Source organism: Coptis chinensis, chromosome 7 (assembly GCF_015680905.1).
Source record: "Coptis chinensis isolate HL-2020 chromosome 7, ASM1568090v1, whole genome shotgun sequence".
Taxonomy (NCBI): Eukaryota; Viridiplantae; Streptophyta; class Magnoliopsida; order Ranunculales; family Ranunculaceae; genus Coptis; species Coptis chinensis.
Genome location: NC_141462.1, coordinates 19,202,503 through 19,213,101, shown reverse-complemented (window position 1 = coordinate 19,213,101; position 10,599 = coordinate 19,202,503).

The following is a 10,599-nucleotide window of genomic DNA, read 5'->3' as shown; positions in this document are numbered from 1 at the left end:
TTGAGTACAACAGATGATATTCATCTAATCCATCCCCATCTACCATTCCTTTTTTTTGAAGAGGCATAATAATTTAACGAGTATCACGAACCGCGTCTTACGATCGGTATTTTTCAAATTTTTAACCCTCAAGCTCTAACATCTCTCGATAGTATGATTTTTTGAATTCTAGTTATAATCTAAAAACAATATAAAAACATTAGGAGGGGTGAATATAATTTGAGTGGCGTGAATGAGGTTTTCTAAATTATTTTAAATAATATGAAGCTAATTCTAATTTCAATAAAGTGAGAGAGTTTTGGTAAATTATTTAAAAGGAAGGAGCCGATTAGAATAATTAAGGGAGGTGGTTCTAAAATCATAAAATAGGGAGATTACAAATACACAGTTCGGTTGAGAAATTTTCCTCCTAAAGATCCGGCTATAATCTAAAAAATAATATAAAAACATTAGGAGGGGTTGAATATAATTTGAGTGACGTGAATGAGGTTTTCTAAATTATTTTAAATAATATGAAGCTAATTCTAATTTCAATAAAGTGAGAGAGTTTTTGGTAAATTATTTAAAAAGGAAGGAGCTGATTAGAATAATTAAGGGATGTGGTTCTAAAATCATAAAATAGGGAGATTACAAATACACAGTTCGGTTGAGAAATTTTCCTCCTAAAGATCCGGCTATAATCTAAAAAATAATATAAAAACATTAGGAGGGGTTGAATATAATTTGAGTGACGTGAATGAGGTTTTCTAAATTATTTTAAATAATATGAAGCTAATTCTAATTTCAATAAAGTGAGAGAGTTTTTGGTAAATTATTTAAAAAGGAAGGAGCTGATTAGAATAATTAAGGGAGGTGGTTCTAAAATCATAAAATAGAGTACAAATACACAGTTCGGTTGAGAAATTTTCCTCCTAAAGATCCGGCTATCATATAGTGTAGATATTTACCATAACAATATACACACCTTCCATTAATAGGTTCTACGTAAGGTAGGGAATCGGGTCGGGTAGACCCAAATCCGACTCGACCTGATTACCGAATATATCTGGTTTGGGTGCTTTTTTATATCCGTTTATTTAGTCAGGTCGGATTCGGATTCGGGTATTTTGGGTTTGGATATAATTTTTTGGTTTTTTTTTGTTTTTATTGGTTTTTTTTTTGTTTTTTTTGTTTTAATTTTTACTGTTATCCGATCGGGTTGGTTGGGTTCGGATATTAAATTTCGGGTTTATTCGGATTCGAATTTGGATATTGTCAAACTATTCGGGTTCGGATTCGGATATAGCCATATCCAACTCGAACCCGACCCGTTCCCTGCCGTAGTTCTACGTTTTTAATTCTTTTGAGTATTTTCTATTTTAAAAATCTGACTTCAAAGAAACCAAAATCAACACTTTTGTGGATGGCTTAAGACATCAATGTTTATGTGTTTTCATGATAGAGAAGAAGATGAGGTTATTGTACTTATCTTCTTCTTTATCATGAAAACACATAAACATTGATGTCTTAAGCCATCCACAAAAGTGTCGATTTTGGTTTCTATAAAGTCAGATTTTTAAAATAGAAAATACTCAAAAGAATTAAAAACGTAGAACTAGGGCAAGGAACGGGTCGAGTTCGGGTCGGATATGGCTATATCCGAATTCGAATAGTTTGACAATATCCGAACCCGAACTCGAACCCAAATCCGAAATTTAATATTTGAATCCAACTCGGATAACAGTAAAAATTAAATAAAAAAAAAACCAAAAAATTATATCCAAACTCGAATACCCGAATCCGAATCCGACCCGAATAAATAAATGGATTTGAAAATGCACCCGGACTCGATGTATTCGGTAATTGGGTCGAGTCAGATTCGGGTCCACCCGACCCGATTCCCTGCCTTATGTAGAACCTATTAATGGAAGGTGTGTATACTGTTACGGTAAATTAAATTATTATGCCTGTTAAAAAAACAGGAACAGTAGATGGGGATGGATTAGATGAATATCATCGGTTGCACTCAATGTTCAAAATTCCAAACAGAATGTCGAAATCTCTAAAGCACGGACGCACCTACCAATGGGCTGTGTCCGCGTCGGACACGGATGCAGACACAGACACAGACGCGTACGCGGCATGGACGCGTGTCGGACGCAGTCAACTAAATCGGACGTGGGTCAAAACGCAGTCAGGACACGGTCAACATGGTCAGGACGCGGATTTTGACCCAAAAAAATAAAAAATAAATCAAAATAATATTAAAAAACTCAATTTTTTTTATTTTTTGTTTTGTTAAGACTTATGACATGTTTTAAAATTTGATTAGGAAATATTAAACTTAATTTTGTGGCTATTTATTTTTAATAGTTTTGAATTTATGAACATTTAATTTAGTTTTTAATGTTCAATATATATAAAATAAAATTATAAATATTAATTAATTTCCGCATCCGCGTCCTATCTTTTTGAGATATAACCGAGTCGTCGTGTCTGTGTCTGCATCCGTGTCCGTGCAACATAGGTCGAAATTCTCCCGAATATTTTGATTTTAAAAAAATCGGAAAATACAACATAGGGTCGAAATATTAATCATTTCAAAATTTTGTCGAAATCAAAATTTGACATGGGTCAAAATATGGTCAATTTCGGTTTTTGGATTTGTCCGAATTCCAAAAATTCCGAAATCCCGAAATCCCAAACTATGGTTGCACTTAGAAGTATTAGAACATGAGAGGAGAGAGAAAAAAAAAAAAGGACAGCTGTGTAAAAGAGGAGAGAGGGCACGAGAAGTTGGTTTTTATTCAATAACTCATTCTCCTTTAATTTTATCTCGCCACATCAGTAATCCCAACCAATAAGATTTGACTTCGTACAAAAAAATTGTGCTGGGTCATGTGTGACAGTCGCGCCCAAAAAAAATACGTCAGATGCACATTTCAAAGCTGTATTGCGAAAAATATCTTCTCACTAAACTAATACTTAATTTAACGTTGCTACTTGCAAATTACAGTGTGTATTTACTATTATCCCTTGACTATTTAGTGAGGTTGCATTCTAGTGGGAAATGGGTGCAAATGCATCCCCATTACATCAAACCAAATAGAGTATTTATTGAACTAGTCCCTATTGGTAGAGATGCAAAACGGATAGGTATCCGAATCCGAAAATTTATATCCATATCCGAATCGGATATCGGATAATATCCGATCTGAAAATTAATATTAATTAAAATTTTATTTGTTTTGAATAATTCATTTTACCACTATAAAAACTATTATAAATATATATATATATATATATATGTGTTATTTATTATTATTATTTTGTTATTATAGTTTTATATTATTAGTTTATGATTTTATATAATACTAGTTTTCGAACCCGTCTTACGAACGGGTGCCGTTACATTAAATTATTCTAAAAAATATTATTAATTATACATAGCTATGAGATATATATGATAATTATATTAATCACTCATTCAAATTTCTTGCACTACTCTCAATAAAAAGAAAACACCAAACCTTGATAAAGCCTATTGACTTCTTTTAGTTGTTAGGTTTAACAATTGAAGTTTGATTGAAGTTTTATGAGAATGCTCAATGTGGCGAAGATGATATTGAAACTACTTGAATAGTAAGACACTCTCAATCATAATAAAAGAATTATAATAAATACTATTTAAAATGCAAAACTATACTTGTTGAGACATTATATTCCCCCTACAAATAATACAATTATGTTTCGAGGTTAGTTCAATGCATTTGCATCAAGTTTCCGATTTTTTGTTAATTATTCATTGAGGTTAGTTCAATGTAATTATTGCATCTAGTTTTCGATTTCCCATTAATTATTATTTGAGGTTAGTTCAATGCAGTTGCATCAAGTTTTCGATTTCCCGTTAATTATTCTTTGAGGTTAATTCAGTGTAGTTGCATCAATTTTATGATTTCTCGTTAGTTATTCATTAAGGTTAATTTAGTGCAGTTGCATCCAATTTTTTTTATGTTTCTTTAATTAGTTTTTGAGATTAGTTCATTGCATTTCTATCTAGGTTCCAATTTCTCATTAATTACTCTTTCATATTAGTTTAATACATCTGCATCTAGTTTCTGATTTTCAGTTAATTATTTTTAGAGGTTAGTTCGATGTTCAATGCATTTGTATATAGTTTCAAATTTCTGGTTATTTATACTTTGAAGTTAGTTCGACCAGTTACATCCGATTTCTGATTTCTAGTTAACTATTCTTTGAGGTTATTTCAATACATTTGTATCAAGTTTTTGATTTCATGTTAAATATTCCTTAAGATATTGCATCCAATTTCTGATTTACCATTAGTTGATCTCTGATTTTAGTTTTATGCAATTGCATCCAGTTTCTGATTTTCTGTTAATTATTCTTTGAGGTTAGCTCAATGTAGTTGCATCCAATTTTCGATTTCTAGTTAATTGTTCTTTGAGGTTAGTTCAATATCAAGTTTCCGATTTCCCGTTAATTATTTTTTAAGGTTAGTTCAATGTAGTTGCATCAAATTTATGCTTTCTTGTTAATTATTCATTGAGATTAGTTCAGTGCAGTTGCATTCATTTTTCAATGTTTTCGTTAATTAGTCTTTGAGATTAGTTCATTGCATTTGCATACAGTTTTTGACTTCCCGTTAATAACTCTTTGAGGTTAGTTCAATATATATGCATCAACCATATATATATATATATATATATATTTATATATATTTATATATATATATATATATATATATAGTTTTTTATTATTTATGCTTTGATGTTAGTTCGATGCAATTACATCCGGTTTCTGATTTTTTGTTAACTATTCTTTGAGATTATTTCAATGCATTTGCATCTAGTTTCTGATTTCCCGCCAATTATTCTATGAGGTTAGTTCAACGCAGTTGCATTCGATTTTTGATTTTCTATTAATTATTTTTTTAGATTAGTTCAATGCATTTGCATCCAGTTTTCGATTTCCCGTTAATTATTATTTGAAGTTTTTTTGATGTATTTGCACACCGTTTCCAATTTCCGATTAAATATTTTTCAAGGATTTGCATCCAATTTCTAATTTATCATTAGTTATTTTTCTGACGTCAGTTTAATGCAGTTACATCCAGTTTTTGATTTTTAGTTAATTAATTTTTGAGTCTGGTTTATTGTATTTACATAAAGTTTCCGATTTCCTTTTAATTACTCTTTGAGCTCAGTTCAATGTATTTGAATTCACTTTCTGATTTTCTTTTAATTATCCAATGTGGTGTGTAATATCAACTTCAAACAAGACATAAAAATAAATTATGTTTGGTTTACTATGTGGGATCATAAAAAATTATCTAGTTCACGATTTCCAGTTAATTATTCTTTAAATTATACATTACTCACTATGTGGGATCTTCAAAGATTATCTACGAATGTGTGATGTTATATTAATTATTCTGAAAAATATTTGCAACTATATATGCTGTTTCGACCAAATATAATCAAAACATCAAGTGTTGATAAAAGAGACGAAGAACGTAGAAAAGTAATTTAGAAAAATGATGGTGATCGGGGGAATGATGAGACTGTACCTTGCGGTTGCCTACGTACCCAAATTATCAATGGGACCAAATCTCAAGAACGTAGTTCTGAATGAAAAATAGTTTGGTATTTATATAGGTAGAGTAGAAAGTCCTTGTAGCTCAAGTAATCTTGTAGCTTGAGTAATTGTGATAGACTATAACTTTCAACTGATAATTATCTCTTTGATAAGAAATGAATCTGGACATAAATCAATGTACATTAGTGGCAAGCCATGTGGCTAAGGTTCAGCCTTAGACACATGAGTTAATGGGCCTGTACATTGATCCATGGTATTGCAAATTGGGCTTTAGCCCTGTCGATTAAATGAATAAAATAGAAATCCCTACCAATGGACATTTGCCACGTAGGTGGGGGTCGAAACATATGCAAAAATATTATATATGAATATTATATTGATCACTCATCCAAATTTCTTATAACGTGAAAACCCCACTATCCATTAAAAAAAAAGAACTCACTCTTGATAAAACCCTTCAACTTCATTTTGTTGTTTAATAATAAAAGTTTGATTAAAGTTTTGTGAGATTGCCTAATAAGGCGAAGTTCATATTGAAGCTACTTGAATAGCAAGGCGTTCCCAATCATACGAAAAGAGATAAGATAAACACTATTTTAAATGCAAAACTATACTTATCGAGACATTCCTATAACATATAACACAACTATGTTTTGAGGTTAGTTTAATGATTCCTTCAATTGGTGATCAAATTAAGGTCAACATAGATGGGGCATCTAGAGGGAACCTAGGTCTAGCTAGGTTGGGTGGATCCTTTAGAAATGTTCATGGTGATTTTGTCTTACTCTTGAGCAAGGGGTATCGGAATTGCAAACAACTATGCAGCCGAGTGCATAGTTATATTGGAGAGTGTGGAGCTTTCCCTTTCAAAAGGATGAAGCAATCTCTGGGTGGAATCAGATTTGGCAGCAACTGTCACAGCTTTTAACTCATGGGGCATCCCTTGGCAACTCCTATGTAGATAAAAATTTTGCACGACGAAGGTGCAAAGCTTGAATGTGTAGCACAACTGGAGAGAGGCTAACCTAGTCGCAGACCAGGCGGAAAAATTTGGATCTTTCTTAGCTGAGAATGAGGCTTTTGTATCAAATGGCAAACCCCCATGGCTATATGAATGGGAGGTTCCATATGGTTGCTATTTTAGAATATCTTGAACCTACATCGTATAGCATGTAGGTTCTACCACTCCTGTACAGTTCTTTTATTTCGTTTCTTTCCTTAATTCAATTTACACTTACCGAGCAAAAAAAAAAAAGGTTAGTTTAATGCATTTGCATCCAGTTTCTGATTTTCAATTCCATTATTTATTTTTTTTATGTTAGTTCAATGCAGTTGCATTTAGTTTTCGATTTCCCGTTATTTATTTTTTGAGGTTAGTTCAATGCATTTGCATCAAATTTCCTATTAATTGTTCTTTGAGGTCAGTTCAATGAATTTGCATCCAATTTTCGATTTTCTGTTAATTATTCTTTGAGATTATTTTAATGCATTTGCATCCAGTTTTTAATTTCTCGTTTATTATTCGATAAGGTTGCATTTGCATTTAGTTTCCGATTTCCCATTAATTATTGTTTGAGGTTAGTTCAATGAATTTGCATCCAGTTTTCGATTTTCCGTTAATAATTTCTTGGGGATAGTTCAATGCATTTGCATCTAGTTTATTTTTTTAGATTAGTTCAATGCAGTTGCATCCGGTTTCCGATTTCCTATTAATTATTATTTAAAATTAGTTCTACGCATTTGCATCTTGTTCCCAATTTATAGTTAATTTTTCTTTGATGTTAGTTCGATGCAGTTACATCCAGTTTCTGATTTCCCATTAATTTAATTATTGAGGGTTAGTTCAATGCATTTCCAACCAGTTTTTGATTTACCAATAATTATTTTTTTATGTTAATTCGATGTATTTGCATCAAAGTTTTGATTTCCCGTTAATTATTATTTGAGATTAGTTTAATGCAGTTGTATCCATAGTCCGATTTCCTATTAATTACTTTTTAAGATTAGTTTAATGTTTTCATTTGCATCAAGTTTCCAATTTTCCGTTAAATATTATTTGAGGTTAGTTCGATGCATTTGCATCCAGTTTTCGGTTTCCCATTAATTGTTCTTTGAGCTTAGTTTCATGTAGTATTATATATATTTTAAAATATTTGTCATTATTGGTTTGCCGTTATTTTTAATTTTTTTTTATACATGTGAGCTTGCATTAGAATGAATGCAAAATTTTCTATTATATGTTTTGTGATGTTATTTTTTATATAATTTAATTTTCCACTGTAATTTGTTTTGGTTTGGTATATATATATATATATATATATATATATATATATAAAAATTAGAAATTACATTATAGTGTTGAAAAAAAATTATAAATTCAAAAATTTAATTGGAATATGTCATAATTACTGTGGTTTTTGAAATCCTTAACGATGACTAAATGTCTAAATCCCAAAGTGGATGATGCATTAAATCTATCCAACTTTATTTGTTTAGGCCCATATAGACATATAGTGTATACAATACAATTTTATTTGTTGTCCGCTTAGTTTTGAGTGTACACTGTTATTTATTTTATGATTAGTTGACTTTTATTTTTTTCTTTTTGTCCCAGTCAGATGTGTGGTTAACAAATGTAAAAAGTAAATGTTCAGGCAACTCAATTTATTTTTTCCTTCGTTATTTCATTGTCTTTTTCTAAAAAAAAAAAACTTTGTTATATTAAACTTCACCTAAGATTAGTGTATAAACTATTCTTCGTGGCGTAAGGGTTTTAGGAAAATCGTTTTCGGTGGAAATTATTATTTTTTAGCAATTTAGTTTTTTTGTCTCATATTTTTTCATAATTAGCTATAGTATTTAGAAAAAGTTGGAGAATCTATGAAAATCTAGATGGGACTGTTTACTTCTTTATATCATATTTTTTTTACTAATTAGTAATAGAGTTTAGAAAAAACTGGAGTCTAGTGCTCCAATTGTCTGATTTTTCATATTAGTCTCCTATTTTTTAGTAATTAGTCAAAGAGTTTTACAAATATTGGAGAGTCTGTAAATGCTCAAAAAATAGAGCCAAGAGGGTACAACTATAATATATATCTAAAGATTTTATACAATAATAAATTAATAAATTAATTATATATAATAACTATTAATTTTTTAAATCGGATCGGATATTTTCGAATGCGGATATGGCAGTATCCGAATCCATATCCGAAACCAGTTCAGACATAAAAAATTATCCGAATCCGAATCCGATATCCGAAATTTTTGGATAATATCTGATTTTTCGAATACGAATTAGAATCGGATTCGAATATTTGGATATCCACTTGCACCCTTACCTATTGGAATATATTATGCAATATGTGCATAATATCTATTGGATTAAAATAGTTTAGATTTAGATTTAGATTAGTATGGTAAGATTATATTTCTTAATCTAGGTTAATATGGTAAGATTTTATCTCTAGGATTTATTTATAATTCTCTTTCCTATTTTTCCATATTTATGTACTCAGTCACATCTATTTAAATATTTGATTTCTCAATGTAAATGATCCAACTATCAATAAATAATTCTCTTTATTTAAATTTCTACATTGTATCAAGAGCTTAGGTTCGATCCTAGGGTAAATTCTTTTTTCTGGCGGGTGGTCCCCACAATGCTACCGCCGAATTATTTTCCACACTTTCATAAGATATTTTTCTTTGGCTTAATTGTTTAGTAACAATAATATTGTTTTCTATGCAACTTCAACCTCATCACCATGTTTGAACCAAAAGTATGTTTTTGTATGAGTTTTCTTCGCCGTCGTTATCTCTTTGATGGATTTAGTGTTGGTTTTTGTTATACAAGCATCACCATAATTTGATATACTCCGTTGTTTATGCTACCTCACGAATAGGAGCTTTTTGTTGTTGGTACTACCTTATGAAGAAGAGTCTATCGTTGTTGGTGTTGTCTCGAAAAGAGAATCCCTCTGTTTGTTGCTACTGAGACGTGTGTTCGAAACTTGTTTATCGGGTGTTATCGTTCATGGATGGTGCTTTGTTACAAACAACATTTGTCACACTTTTGGACAGATTCTCCAGCTTGAAGTTTGGCGACATTCTATTATGGTGTTAATCTCATGTTGTTTTTCAAACACCATGATATTAAGGGGGAGTATTTGAATATATTGTACAATATGTGCATAATATCTATTGGATTGGAATAATCTAGATTTATATTAGTATATATGATAAAATTATATTTCTTAATCTAGATTAATATGGTAAGATTTTATCTCTAGGATTTATTTATAATCTTTTGTTATATATTTCCATATTGATGTACTCAGCCACATTTATTTAAACATTTGTTTTCTCAATGTAAATGATCAAACTATTAATAAATAATTATCTTTATTTAAATTTCAACAGTCCCAATTCAAGGGTGAACTGTGCGTGCTAGAAATCTCTTTGTGAACATTTATGCTTTGCCTCTTTGGTAGTGGCTTCTGTGATTGGGTTCCAGTTTAACTAGAAATGAGCTACAACTAAAACAAATATAGTAATTAAGATCCAAAAGTCCAAAACCAAAACTAAACCATCGCTACATTTTTCGATGAACATCCAAATTAGTTGGTATGATGATTCAGGTATATGTTCTCCCTCATATGTTATCTATTTGGAGAATTTCCATTTTTCTAAAAATGAATTCTCAAATGTGTTCAACTTGATTCCTCACATACTAATACACAACTATATGGTTTGTCTACGTCAAATTTCTGTCAAAACAATCTTTTACAGTTTCTCCAATGAATTTTTGAAGGTACAACAACCTCGTTCCACAACATCTCCATGACACTCTTTATTAAGACTCATTTTTAATGAACTTCCAAAAGTCTAGCTTTCAAAGTGAATTACTTTACAGATATGAAGATTGCACATGTTCTTTGATAATTTACTTAGGGTTTTTTAGACATTGGTCCTACTATTATTACGAAATTAGACTTTGGT